Here is a 15,266-nt window from a genome sequence, read left to right on the forward strand (position 1 = left end):
TTAAAACTGGGGTCATACAATTGTTGTCCTCCTTTTATGGTTTAGATAAGGAGGATCCATACCATCATGTGAAAGAATTCCTAGACATTTGCACTACCTTTAGGTTCCAAAAATTTTCAGATGATTCGATCCGTTTGCGCCTTTTTCCTTTTTCTTTGAAGGATAAGGTGAAAGCATGGTTGAATTCTCTAGGAGTTGGGTCTATCACTACTTGGGACTAACTATCTAAGAAGTTCTTAAACAAGTTCTTCCCGGTTCACAAAACTAAGGCTCTCTATAGAGAAATTACTAATTTCACACAAAAAGAGGGTGAACACTTTCATGAATGTTGGGAAAGATGGAAGGACTTACTTCTTAAATGTCCATACCATGGTTTTGAGAAGTGACAACAGGTTCAATACTTCTATGACGGTCTGACACCCTAAAACCGTCGCATGGTTGATGCCACCAGTGGAGGGTCATTCATGACTAAAAGTGATGTCGAAGCGTGAAATTTCTTTGAAACCTTGTGTGAAAACTCCCAGCAACGGGACTATTCAAATAGAGGTGAAAGAAGTCCTCAACCACAGAAGAAAGGTGGTATATATGAGATAGGAGTCATGCCAGATCTTTATCCTAAGATTGATAGCCTGACAAAGAAAGTTGATGCTTTGATGTTGAATAATGGACCTCCACAAACAACTCAAATCGAGTCATGTGCCATATGTTCCAGCCTCGTCCATCCTATGTAATCTTGTTCATCTGATGCAGCATTTCCGAAATTTCTCTCTAAACAAGTACATGCTATGAACACCTTCCGGAGACCTGGTAATGATCCTTACTTAGACACCTACAACCCAGGGTGGGCTAGACATCCAAATTTTTCCTGGGCAAAAGGACCACAATAAGGAGGACCATCTGGAAATTCTCCAATGCAACCATACCCCCAAGTTGGCAGTCTACAACCTCAATAGTTTTCGCAGTATCAACAAGTACCTCCACAATCTAGGAAACCATCTCTTGAGGATACACTCAATCTTTTCATGCAGAGTTCACTTCAATTTCAAAAAGATACCCAACAAACTTTACGAGTTAACTAGCAAAGCTTACATGCAAATGCGCAATCCATTGCCAAACTAGAAGTACAGTTGGGTCAACTTGCTGCCACATTGAGTGAGAGAGAGAAGGGCAAGTTCCCTAGTCAACCTGTGGTAAATCCAAAAGGACAGTATGAGATTGGCTCTAATTCAAACCAAGAACAATATCATGAGCAAGCCAAATCAATCACTACCTTTGGGTCTGGTAAATAGATCGAGAATGAAGTAGAGATGCCTAGGGAAGAATCAAATTCCAAATCGAAAGACCAAAATGAAGCGGAGAGACATACTAGCGCATCCAAAGTCCAAAAGCACTCTGACTCTCCAGGAACCACTCATGTGCCATCTTATGTGCCTAAAGCATCTTTTCCTCAACGTTTGACACCAGTTAAGAAAGAAAACAACTTTAATGAAGTATTGGACATGTTTAAGAAAGTGCAAATCAACATTCCGTTGCTTGATGCTATCAAGTAGGTCCTTGCTTACGCTAAGTTTCTTAAAGAATTATGCACTCAAAAGTGTAAGCTGAATGTTCATAAAAAGGTCTTCCTTGCGGAGCAACTTAGCTCCATGATTCAACATAACACCCCTCCTAAATTTAGGGATCCAGGAGCTCGTACCATTTCTTGTGTCATAGGAGATCATAAGGTTGAGAAAGCACTGCTTGATTTAGGGGCCAGTGTTAATTTGTTACCATATTCTGTATATGAGCAGCTAGGACTTGGTGAGTTGAAACCAACTAAAATAACATTACAACTAGCTAACAAATCTATCAAGGTGCCCCGTGGTGTTATTGTGGATGTGCTAATCCATCATGATAAGTTTTATTTTCCAGTGGATTTCATCGTTCTATATACTCAGCCCATCCAGAATCCTACTAGTCAAATTCCAGTTATCCTGGGACGGCCATTCTTGGCCACATCCAATGCTATCATAAATTGCAGGAATGGAGTTATGAAGTTGTCTTTTAGTAACATGAAGATTAAACTCAATGTTTTCAATGCTGCACAACAACCAGTAGACTCGGATGATATATTTGAAGTGGACATGATTGAGAGTCTAGTGCATGAATCTTTCCTTCAATCTTCCGAAGATGCACTTGAGACTTGCTTAGCACATTTTGGCATGGATTTTGACATAGAGAGTTCCATCCAAGAAGTCAATGCATTGCTCGACTCTACGCCTATAATGGAGACTGCAAAATAGAAAGCGAAAGTGGAACCTTCCACTCTCTGAGTCTAAACCAGTCCCATCTATTGAGAAACCGCCTGAACTTGACCTTAAACAATTGTTTGAAAACCTTAAGTATGCACTTTTAGGTCCTTCTGATACCCTTCCTGTCATCAAAACTTCTAACCTTGAGAAGGAACAGGAGAGCAAGTTGCTTAAAGTGCTTAGAGAATATAAGGCAACTATTGGGTAGACGATAGAGGACGTGAAGGGAGTAAGCCCACTTTGTGTATGCATCGTACTGATCTTGAAGAAAATGAGGAAACGTCACGTGAAATGCAAAGGAGGCTTAACCCTAATATGAAAGAGGATGTTCGAGCGGAGATGCTTAACTTGTTAGACATTGGTATCATTAACCGCATTTCAGATAGCACGGTTCAAGTTGTTTCCAAAAAGTCTGGGATTGGTTAATCAAGATGTTGAGGAAATTTAGTTGGCGGACCCAGGTTATCAAGATTGATTAATTCATGGTCCATTCTTGTCTGGCTGAAGACGTTAAACTTAGCACTCCTGGGAGGCAACCCATCTTTTCATTCCATTTCATTTTCCTAGTTAGTTAGTTCAATGTTTGTGGGTAACATTACTGCAAACCCTCACGAGACTACAACTCGTCCACTAGGGGCAACCTAGGGGTTTAAAGGCTTGTTGCATATGCTAAATGCAATCGAGAGCACCTGCGAAAGTGGTATAGGTAGGATCTTCTTTTTGGGATTTTATTTTTGTTATTTTGCTTTTGTTGATTTCTCTCGTGTGCTGAATCACTTTCACATTGATATCTTTGGGAAGACTCTTGATTCTCTCGTTCAGGTACTATCTTTCCATCACTCTTCTTTTACTTTCATTGTTCCATGTGCATTGCATGCTTATTTCTTTTACATTGAGGACAATGTAGATTTTAGGTTGGGGGTGGGAGATTAGGTTACCTAATCAGTATTTTCTTGGTCTTGAGCAAAAATTGTGAATATTTTTAAATTTTTATGGAATTTCTTGTGAATTTGAAGTGATTTTGAAGGATAATTGTGATTTTAAAATTACAAGATACAGATTGTTGGTAATTTATGACTCTAGGATTCAGCCACTTGTTAGATTTCACAGTTAAGTTTGAATTGTTAACCCATGATTAGAAGTTGTAAACAGTGATTGAGTCATGATTTTACATATCACATCTCGCTGACACATTACAGTTCCGGTTCGATATTGAATGATTAACTTGGTAATCACTAAGCATGAAAGGAACTAGCCTGAAAAAAAATATTTTCATCACGTTCAGTAAGAAGAATTGAAAGGGTAAGTATAATCTTCACCATAGGTTTGCTCCCTATAGATGAAGGTTCGATTCCCCATGGTTGACATTTAGAAAGAGTTAGGCGACTAGTTTTCACCATAGGTTTGCTCCCTATAGGTGAGGAATTGATTCCCCTTCTTGGTATTGCTGTTCATTTAAAAAATAAATAAATAATCAAAGGCTGGTAGAATGGAAAGTTAATCTGTAAGGCAAGTGTTGGTTTCAGTTATCATGAATTTCGTTGTTAATTACCAATGATATCATGAAATTGACAATTGGATCTCTTAATGATTGTAAGCTGAGATTACACTATATACTCATGGAACTCAATGTTTAGAATTTCCTAATTGATGGATTAATAATTAGAACTTGATTATGAAGTTTACCGCGAGATTGATTCCAGGAGAAAATTCCACTCACCATTTATGAATCTTAGAATTCTCGCATCTCGATTATTTGTTCACAAGTCACTTGGGTTTACAGGAATTGTCCTTTACTTCTGAAATTATTTTTCGCATGTTTTGCTCGGAACTAGCAAAATGCTGGTTGGGGGTTGTGATAAGGGTCGAATATTGCATATTAAACCCCAATTATTGCTTGATTTTACGTACATGATAATGCTTAGTAGAATATTTTAATCGTGTTTTTGTTCCAGGGTGTAATCAGGAGCGTTGACTGAAGAAGAGTGGTAAATTTCGAATTGTGACAACCAGTCCTCGTGGGAACGATCTCGTAATACGTATCATATCTACATCTGATTCGTATACTTGTGAGTTTAAAATCATTTAAATCAGATTGGTTTAAATAAAACATCAAGTTTTGTTTGTTATGCAAGAAGAGTTAAATCAATTTGTTAGAAATAATGTTTAGTACTTGGTTCCTAGACCTTCTGATAAACATGTAATTGGAACTAAATGGATCTTTAAGAATAAATCTGATGAAATGGGGAATATTATTAAAAACAAGGCATGACTGGTTATACAAGGATATACTTAGATAGTAGGTATTGATTATGGTGAAACCTTTGCACCAGTTGCGCATCTTGAATCTATAAGATTATTTATTTCAATTGCATTTCATAAAAAATTCAAAATATATCAAATGAATGTTAAAAGTGTGTTTCCAAATGGTGATCTACATGAGGAAGTATATGTTGAACAACCTAAGGGTTTTGAGGACCCCGAAAAATCTCAGTAAGGGGTTTTCTTGTTTGTGATAGCCCGCTAAAATCACAACCGTATTAGGTTTTAATGTGTTACTATGAAAACCTTATTTATACTTGTAACATTCTGAATTTTCACTGTTTTGGATTTTCAAAATTCCTTTAATTTTTTTTTTAATTTAATTAACTTATAATATTACTTATTAACCATTAGGACTCAATGTTAGTGTATACAGGGGTGGTACCAGTAAAGAACCGCACCAGTCCGATTAATCAGTCATAGGAAGCCAATGAATCCGCCCGATCACTTGAACATCAGGGGTAGTGTAACGTCCCGCCCAATCAGAACAGTGTCCTGGGGCGTCCACGTAGGATTTTCCACAAGACCGTTCGTTTAAGCTACTTATAGTGAGGTATCACAAATAAATTAGACCAAGATTTGCCCAATTGATTAGGCCAGACGGGTCCTGATAGAACCTAGTGCGGGCCTCTAAGCCAGATGGCTGTTTACACCTAGCGACAGCTTGTGCGGGCTGTACCGCCACGCGAGAAGGTCAGAAAAATCTAAAAATTTAGGGAACCATAGAGCTCACTGGGCTTGTGGACCATCGCGGACCACGGACCCAGTGGACACCCAAAAGTGGGATCTGGCACTGATTACATGCACCCCACTTATGTCAGGACCGGAATCTGGCGCTCGCAAATGAAGCTGAGATACAAGGCTATCCAGCCGTTGGATCTCTTCTAAATTTTCAGAGAAAGGTCTAATGAATTTTCCTACACCCGTCCACAAACTCTGGGACCCGATCGTGGAACAGTGACCGTTGATCGCAAATCGGGCCCGTGTGACCAAACTCCAGATTCGATCATCCCCAAATTTTACGTGGCCCTTCATCAGGCCATGGAGCAACTATCCTATGAATTTCATAACTAAAGGGCCACCAGAACCACTCTAATCACCAAAATGGGCCCCATAGGGCCATTTGAAGATCGGAACCGTTTACTCAAACCCCATAATCGTTCATCTGTTTGTTTCCAAATTTTATATGGCCTCTCATTGGGCTATAAGGCACCTACACACCAAATTTGGTGGCTAAGGGGGTGTTGGGTCCGCCCCAAAGCCAATGAGGAATCCTAGGGGGCCATTGTGAGAATTCATTGAAACTTAAGGCCAGAGGGCCCAAATCTAACCGACCTTTCGTTAACTAATCAAGACAAACATGACTAAATTAAAGATCTAACTGGGGCAGAGTCAGATAAGGCCCGGATCTTGAATAATAGACTAAATCAACCCCATTACTCTTTTAGTCTAAAATCGACGGTTTAGAGTGATCATGACCAAATATCCACTTCCACTAGTTATAAATAGGCCACCCTATAAATATAGTTAATCTAAACCCTAATCATTGCCCATGAGAAATCTCAATACCTAATTCATTCCAAAAATGTCCCGATTTTTCGAACAAGCTATAGACCGCTCGTTGGTGGGCCATTAGTTTCAAAATTATAGAGTAATGTTCGTCTTACTGGGCTCGACGTTCATCGCGGGAGTCAGACCTGGGTAGTGTCCAGAACCGCTCAACTTGAGCCGAAGGACGAGTGCATGAGAAGCGCAAATACCCTAAAGAAAGGAACTGGAACTTAAGTGAATTGAGTCATCCACTCTTATGCAAAGTTGAGGATTTTAGACCGTCGGTTTGTGACCAAACTTCACACGTGGAGTAAGGATATTTTCCTGCTCATATCCGTATAGTCTTGGCCCCGATCGACCATCGGTGACCGTTGAATAGACTTCTAATCGTATCTGTCGATCGGCACATCCAAATGGCGGGCCGATCATGTTCATACGTAGATCATCATTAGGGATAACTATCCTACGGTGTATATCAATATGTACACCCCATAGTGGGCCCTAGAGCTTAGAAAGACCCTCCCATAGGTCTAGTATAGTAAAAACCCAACACTTGGGGCCATTTTCACCAAACCTAGCATTATAAAAGGGCCTCATTTGGGCACCCCCTCTCCCCATACGATTTTGCCCTAGAAGAGAGAGAAGAGAGAAAGGGGAGAAGAGAAGGAGGAGAAAGAGAGAGGAAGAAGAGAGTGAAGGAGGGTGTTGTTGATAGTGAGGCCCAAGGAAGCTCAACCTTGCAACTCTCTACCCCTTCTCTAAGGAAATCCCTACACCACAACCACAAGAATCGTCCGTTGGTCGTCTAGGTGAAACCCCTCGCCCTTTTTTCTTGAAATCCATATAGTGAGAAGAGATTGACATGTATTCTAACATACAAATGCTTACTTTAGGGATTCCGGCCGTTCAACCCCAAAAATCCATCTTCCTAGGTCATCTTCCAAGCCTTCAACAATCCGCAGGTGCGAACTATTATCCTTAGGTGGCCTAGCACCAATTATAGTATGAGTTCAATGATTTTGTTTGGTGTTATATTGAAGAATCTAGTGGAAACCTAGGAATGACATGTTGTTGGAATTGCATGGATTTACATGTTTGGTGCTCTTTGATGATTGATATTGCCTCTCACATGATTTGGTATATGGATGATTTCATGCTCATGTTTGGTTGATTTCTCTCATTTGTGTTTGCTTCCTAGTGTGTAGGAATCATTGCTCATGTATATTCGATCCCTTGAGGTGTAGGAAGTGCTTAACTTCCTCCCTAATCCACACTACTCACTTGCACCTTAATCATGATGTTGTAGCTTGCTCGTTAGGAGTGTTTGAATCATATGTTGAGATATATGTGAACATGATACTGTTATGCTTGTTGATAACCTTGATGCTGGCATATTATGAACCGTTCTCAAACCCTTGGGTTGGTTAGGAAATATGAGGAGAGACGGTATCCCCATTGGTAGGGATACCCTAAGGCTAAACCCATGGATTTGGGCGGGTGCGCATGGGCGGCAGTAGTTCGACTACATGGGCCTCTTGCGCTCGATGTCGTCCATCGCGCGCTCGCCTGACTCGTGCGGTCTAGCCTACTCACTGGCCAATCGTGATTGTTAACCATGTTTGCTCACATATGTATGGAACCTGATCCACCCTACAACCGTTGTAGCCCATCAATAACCCACTTGAAATTGGTCCACAGCCTCGTGAGCCGGGCATGGTGGAATGGGACACTGTGTCCGAGCTGTCGGCCTACGCCGGGGTACCGCGCCTCCCCGTAGTGACCGCGAGCGATCCCTTTCTCTTGGCACTCCTCATGTGCTTGAAGTCAGGGATGAGGAATCCGATGCGATCACGGACTGCGGGGTCTCGGCCTCACGCATTGGGGGGTCTTGGCCTCGCAACCAGTTTAAGGCGTTGATACGTGGGGTGTACTCGAATTCCCAATCTGCTGGATGAATGGACCTAACTAATAACTCTGCTAACACGATCGCATTGCATCGTACTAGTTAGGGTGGCGACTCAGCAGTCGAGGTCGCACTGAGGGAGTGTTGTCATACGCGATTGTTAGATGGAGTCGCTCGAGGGAGCATTGTGGCGAGGGCATGCATCATATCATTCTGCATGCATGCGCATTAATAAGATTAGTTAGATGTTTATGCTTGACTGCTTTTCATTGAGGTCTTATTATAATTGATGCATGTGATAACTTAAGATTAATAGCACCCACTGAGTTGATCACTCACTCTCACTCTGGGACGGTGTTTTAAAACACCAACCAGACCTGTTCATAGATGCAGGTGACTTTAGGCTTGAGGAGCCTGGTGAGGCGAGCTTCGAGGAGGAGGACGAGCTGTCCTACTTCCAGTTGATGGACGGTTCTCCGCCAGCTTGAGAGGCGGAATTGGATCGCTGAGCAGTTGGGCTCAGTTTTATTCCTTTTGGGACTTACTATTCTTTTGTGATTTTGTTGGGTAGCATCTTATGCGACCCATGTATTCTTTTGGACATGTATACATGTATATATATATATATATTTGTATTCAGTCTCTTTCATTTCAGTGGTCTTGTGTGGATGTACTTCATGTTCCAGGAGATTTCAGGCTCCGCATTTAGACTGGATCGCATATTAATGAAAATTGGCTACAAGTGACCTCGGGAACTTGGAAGTCAAGTATATGCACGACCCCCGATTTCCAGGGCGTTACAATACTGAAAGCCAATATCATGTGGAGAGTGATTATTAGGAGTGGAGTAGGTGTGACTGTTTGAGAACGGTTGTTGACACATAGAACCACTATAATTCTTAGTGTTGTGGTGAATGCCTTTAATGTTTATATGGTGAATGGTTGTAATCCTTTTAAGTTAAAGTAGTGAATGCTTGTAATAGTTTATCTTTTATTTACTCTTGATGGTTTGAAATTTTGATTCTTACAAGTTTCGTGAAATAAGGTTGTCATATCTAAACTTGTTTGGTTGAAGGTTGTCCTATTAATCAGTTTGAATCAACGTTTCAATATTAATGCAATTAAGACCTCTGATTTATGTACTATTTATGCACTTTATTTGATTAATTGGAATAGTCCTATTCATCCCCCCTTTAGGACTATTTAAGCTCTCCTTTTTATATCGCCAAGCTGATAATATTACTCCAATTATAAATGCAATCAAATATTATCATCCTTTATCATTTATGATAGTGGAGAGCACTCATGTGGCCGACCACATGAATGCCCTATCTTATCAACGGTGGCGATTTACAATTCACGGCAGCGAAGAGTGTACATGAGGCTAACCACGTGTAAGCCCTATATTATCAGTGATGAGGATTTATCATTCACGACAGCAGAGAGAGCCCATAAAGCCAACCACGCATAAGACCTATCATATCAGTAATTTACCAAATATTATGTAGGTAGCTGTGAAAAGCTAGTGGCCCTAAAAAGTTCATGAAGGCAATCACATGCTTAGACTCATGCGGGCAGCGGAGAGCAGCCAAGAGGCCAACCACTCGTAAGCTAATATCATTTGCTTTTGATAGCGCCATGAGGGAAGGTAAGAGAAAATGTCCTCACATGAATGGGTTGACCTTGCAGGTGATCACTTTTCTGCTAAAAAGACCATACTCAAAATCCTCCAGTGCAGCTTCTATTTACCCACTATGTTCAAGGACACTCATGAGCTTTATAAAGCTTATGAGTGTTGTTAGAAATTAAGAGCATTGTCCCATCAAAATATGATGCCTTTGAATCTCATTATGATCATTGAGGCATTTGACTGTATGCGATGAGTACAAATCAAAGGGTCAATTCCCCTGAGGTTCGCAATCGACCATCTAAGGGCTCTTTTATATTTAGTGAGAGTAGAGATAAGCATACTCTCCTGTTTTTACTCGAGGTGGGAAGAAATCACCACTAGATATGTCTCATTTTGACCTAAATAGACATATTTCAAATCAGAGGGTAAAGGTTTTAGGTCAAGCTTCGGTGCATTGAGGTTAGACGGTAGAAGCACTACATCAGTTTGGGTTAATTATTCAAATTGTGACCTCCACTAATTAACTTCAAGTACTGGCATGGTATCCAGCATGGTTCCTCTCTCCCTAATCATATCATGAAAAAGGCCGAGCTATATGTCCACTTTGGGGTGGGGGGGTGAGGGGGTTAATACGACTATACCAAATTAAAAAATAAATGCGGAATTTAAAAAATGATAGCACAATTAAATAATAAAGAAGCACAAGTAAATAGCAACTTCAAATGTACCAGTCTTGAGAAGTTGATACAAACTTAGTTTTAAGGACAATCTAACACAAAAAACCAAAGGCTTATGGCAGGACAACCTTACTAGAATGTTTGTAAGTATAAAAAACCCAAACCAATAAAGAGCAAAGGAAATTGCAAATAAAATAAACTAAGTTATTACAACATTTCCACAGGTGTATAAAATAAATTACACCATTCACTACAAATTCTTAAAATAAATTACAATATTCACACACATGGGCACATTCAATCATCCACCACAACTCCAGAAATTATAATGGTTCGCTTGTGTATACACCAACTGTTAGAAAACAGCCACACAACTACTCCACTCCTAATATCCACTTCCTTGGGATATTAGCGTTTACTATGAAAAAGGTTTTTCAAGGTTTACCTTAAAACCTTCACAATTGTGTCTTTGATTGGGCTTACACAATTTCAAAAACCCCACACTCTGAGATTTCCTGAATTACCTCAAACAAACCAAAAGGTGATTTTTCTAGCACAACTTCAAAAACAAAAAGGGATATACAAAATGTTAATGTACTTATCTGAAAATTCTCCTTTGAGGAAGTTCGGTAGAACCGATCAGATGTAGATGAAGATGTTCAATGTCTAGTCTCACAGATGAAAAGTTTCTAGTTCTAAATGATTTTTAATTAAATTAACCTGGGCTAGCTTGATTTGATTTTGATCTCAAGAAAAGGGAAAACTCAAATCCCTTCTTAAAGTAAGATTGGAATAAAGATCTCAAAATCAAATAACAAAAGCTAATTAAAGAGAATATTAAATTAGCATAAAATAGCTTAATAATATCACAAACTTATATCTGAGAGTGATGTCTTGATTTCGCTTTAATGAATAAATAAACTCTAAAATTCGTGCTCTATTTATAGGTGAAAATACCGTTCTCTCAACTGGTCTAAGGGTCGGTTCAACTGGTCGAAGGACCAACAAAATTTTAAATTTTCTGGCGCGATAAGATAAGGTCGTTACTCGACTAGTCAAGTGGCCTACTCGATTGGTCGAGCACTGCACTCGACTAGTCGAGTGGGACCAGAAAAGCTTACTGGACTTTGAGTCGAGCCTGCACAACTGGTCGAGCACTGTTCGCTCGAATGGTCGAGCAGTCTCCACGACTGGTAGAGGGTCCAACAAAAAATTCTAAACATTCACAATAAACCTTAGACTGGTCGAGAAAACTCTTAGACTGGTCAAGCCAGTACTTGGGCGAGTCGAACAAGGTCTAAGAGTAGTCGAGAAAATAACCTATAAACATATGAAATGACCCACATAAAATATGTAATGAATATGACACAATCTAGGGTCATCCAAACCTGTTTGTGAGTTGGAACAAATGAAACATCATTCACTTTTGAATCTTGATATATTATGATACTTGAAGCTTGAGTTCAATCTCTTGAACTTGAGCTTGAGTTACGCTTGAGTTCTTGAGTCTTTAGCGTACTGTAATTGAACTTCATACTTGAACTTGAGTTCTTAAATTTTAGCTTGAAACCATGAACACACTTCACTTCAACTTGAAGATGTAGGCAAGTTCGATGAAGATCTAGAGAACTTAAAATGTATGAACCTGATCACTTCAACTCAAAGCATGATACAAATACTAAATGGTTTGGCACAACAAAATTTGACAATACAACGGGTGTTAGGTTTACACAATAGCATTTACATATCATCATCTAAATCATGAGAGTAGGCCAGGCACGTCTCTAGAGGGTCAGAGGATAAGGTCAGAAGTGTTTTATCTTCCATAAAAGAATCAATCAAATTAATATCGTGTGCATCGTCATCATCCTCTGCCTGTTTGCTCATATCGAAAATGATATTGAGCTCTAATGTTATATTCCCAAAAGATAAATTCATGACTCCATTCCTACAATTAATGATTGCATTTGACGTGGCGAGGAATAGACAACCAAGAATGACTGAAATTTGAGTGCTCATGTCCATGATGGTTGAGTATCCATGACGATAAAATCTACTGGGTAGTAGAATTTATCAACCTAGACCAACACATCCTCAATTATCCCTCTCAGTATACGAACTGAGCGATCGGCAAGTTGTAATGTGGTCCGGGTGAGTTTTAATTCACCTAGACCTAGTTGTTCACAACCCCAAGTGTAGGGTCGCGATGTAGTAATAATCTCGGTAAGACTGAGGTCGAATCCAAAGGGATTAATCCCGTGTGTATTCTGAAAGTAACTAGAATCAAAACTAGAAAAAGATATAAATCTAAATTCAGAATAAAAGGAAGTAATTGTGAAGAATTAATTAGAATCTTAAGAATTCAAAAGTGGGAACTAGGGTTTTTAGGGATCCACTTGTAGCTATTAGTATGTTTTCTTATTTGATTAAAGGAGCACAATTGTAATTGGAGTCCTATCCTATCCAATTGGAAGATATATCAATAAGATCAGATCTGAACTTCCATTAACCTAATTCTCAATAGATGCGAGTTGTGAGGATTGGAAGAGATTCCATCATCTGACCATGCCCAGGAGACAATGGCAAATAACAGGATATACCGATCCCACAACCAAAAATAGGAGAATTGTGAAGGTTAGAAGAGATTCCATCACCCAGCCATACCCAAGGGACGATGGTGAACAGCAGGATTTACTAACTTAACAATCTCAAATCAGGAAAAGAAGATACCCAAAGCTATTACAGATCTATTGTAATTTGTGTCATAACAAACCATTAAAAACTAATAGTATTCCTTAAATATCAAATTAGAATCACATAGGTTTAACAAGAAAAAGAACCAAACAAGAAAAACATCTCAATCACGTTACAAGCTTCATCCCTTAGCCCTATTAAGGGATTTAGACAACCATAGACATGATTAGATTTAAAACCCTAGAAGAAATCATTAAAAACTAAGAAGAAGAGAAGAAGAAACTCTTGGATGATGGCTCTACCCCTTTGCTCTGCTCCTCCAAGCCCTAGATATCCTAAAAAATTACATGGAAACACATATTTATAGCCTTCATCGCGCGAAGTAGCAAAACTGCCTCAAATTTATGCACTCCGCATAAGCTCGGCGTAACACTTTGATGTCATCGAACATCCTTCAATATCATCGAAGGGAACATGAATTCTAGAATTCGCGCCTTTATGCACTGCGTAAGTTCTTGTGTCATCAAACCTTCCTTCGATGTCACCGAGAAGTCTTTCGATGCCATTTAAGGGTCTTCAATACAACGAGAATGTGCCCAAAATAGTCCAGCGAGTTGCTTCAATTTCTTCAATAAATTCGATGCCATCGAACAACCTTCAAGTCATCGAGCATCTTCTTCGAGTCAATGAACATGACTTTGATTCATCGAGAATTGCATCCAATATGTCCAGCAACTAACTTGATTTTCATATAGAAATTCGATGTCATCGACTTATGTTTGATGTCATCGAACAATGGCTTCGATGTCATTGAATTGTGGTCGATGACACAGATTGTAACGCCTCCGTTTCTAAAACTCGAGTACAAGAATCGCTTCGGAAACCTGAGATTCTATAAATCAGAGAGCTAGCGAAAATATAAATTCAAAGTGCGATAGCAAGATGAAGCTTAGATAATCATTTGAGCCTAAATATTTGACCCACCCAGCTGGGGGTCTTAGTTACAAAATTTCATAAGTTCCAAAACACTAAACCACTGAAATTAAAATATTGATCTACTGATTAAGCTTGAAATACACCACTGCTTCTTATTGTGGCTCGACATCATAGTATTCTTCCTCGGGCTCCGTAGTTGCACTATCAAGGCCGGTGATGCCATCCTCTACATCCGTCTTTGCGTACTCTGTATGATTGGATAGTGGATGAATGAGTGGCCAACTCAGTGTGAATTTCCCTCGAGATTTCACATCGCCGCCTTAGCAAACATAGTTTAGAGAAAACAAGGCAATAATCTAAATCAGATAAGAAGCAGTCTTATTAGATGCATGAATGTATGAATGCACATCGACCTAGGGATGCTCATTCAGTTAGACTTGGGCTCGTCACCCACGCAATCATCGACCTGGGAATGATCGTTCAGTCGAAACAGTAGGTCAATAGTCAATAGTCGATGGTCTGGGAGCTAGCGAAATGACACCCTATGATCCAAGTGTAAGACCTGTATCCTAGCCCATACCGTTCCGTAAGCTTCCGCATTCCTCCTGGTCAAATTTTGGCGACTCACGATTTTTTATCGGCAGTTGCGTGTGACCCCGAGATATATCCCATATTCCAGAGTCAGCTCGACTTGAGACTTGACTCATATCTTTATGACCACGCGGTCGTTGCGGTTCCGACACTGCATATTATGCGCCGAGGCGATACCCGGGCTAGGAGATGAGGGCTCGCGTTTAGTTCAAGGAAAATACCGCGCGTTGCAATTCTGAGAGAATCTCTACGGAATGTTACATCAATCCATCAATCAATGTCAAGTACACAACCTTACCTAACCCATCTCTCTCACATTCCCCAAGTCAACTCTCTCTACACAACCCATACCCATGCCATTCATTTCTTACCCTAAGTCAACAAGCACCATGCCATCTCATCCCATCACTCCACCTCACCACTCCTCTCTTTCTCATTCTCTCTCATTCCAAGTAACTCCCATGGGAGCAACCGGCCAAGATTCTCATGAGAGAGCTAGGAGTGTGGCCCACCTTCCTACCTTGAGATCTCTCATCCCCACCATTAAAACTTCATCATCCTCCATCAAGATCGAAGTCAAGGAGCTAAAGAAGAAGGCCGATAGGTGGGTGATCTTTGGTTTCTACCGTTGATTTCATGATTGGAGGGCCCACAATCGATGAGACCCACTT

At 40.1% G+C, this 15,266-nt stretch overlaps 1 non-coding gene across 1 annotated transcript; it reads right to left on the reverse strand.

Moving 5' to 3' along the window:
* Positions 1–269: 269 nt before the first annotated feature.
* On the reverse strand, positions 270–376 carry LOC131235772 (small nucleolar RNA R71). Its single transcript, XR_009166293.1, has one exon. It is a non-coding gene; the product is annotated as a small nucleolar RNA R71 (small nucleolar RNA).
* Positions 377–15,266: the final 14,890 nt, after the last annotated feature.

Source organism: Magnolia sinica, chromosome 19, assembly GCF_029962835.1.
Source record: "Magnolia sinica isolate HGM2019 chromosome 19, MsV1, whole genome shotgun sequence".
Classification (NCBI taxonomy): Eukaryota; Viridiplantae; Streptophyta; class Magnoliopsida; order Magnoliales; family Magnoliaceae; genus Magnolia; species Magnolia sinica.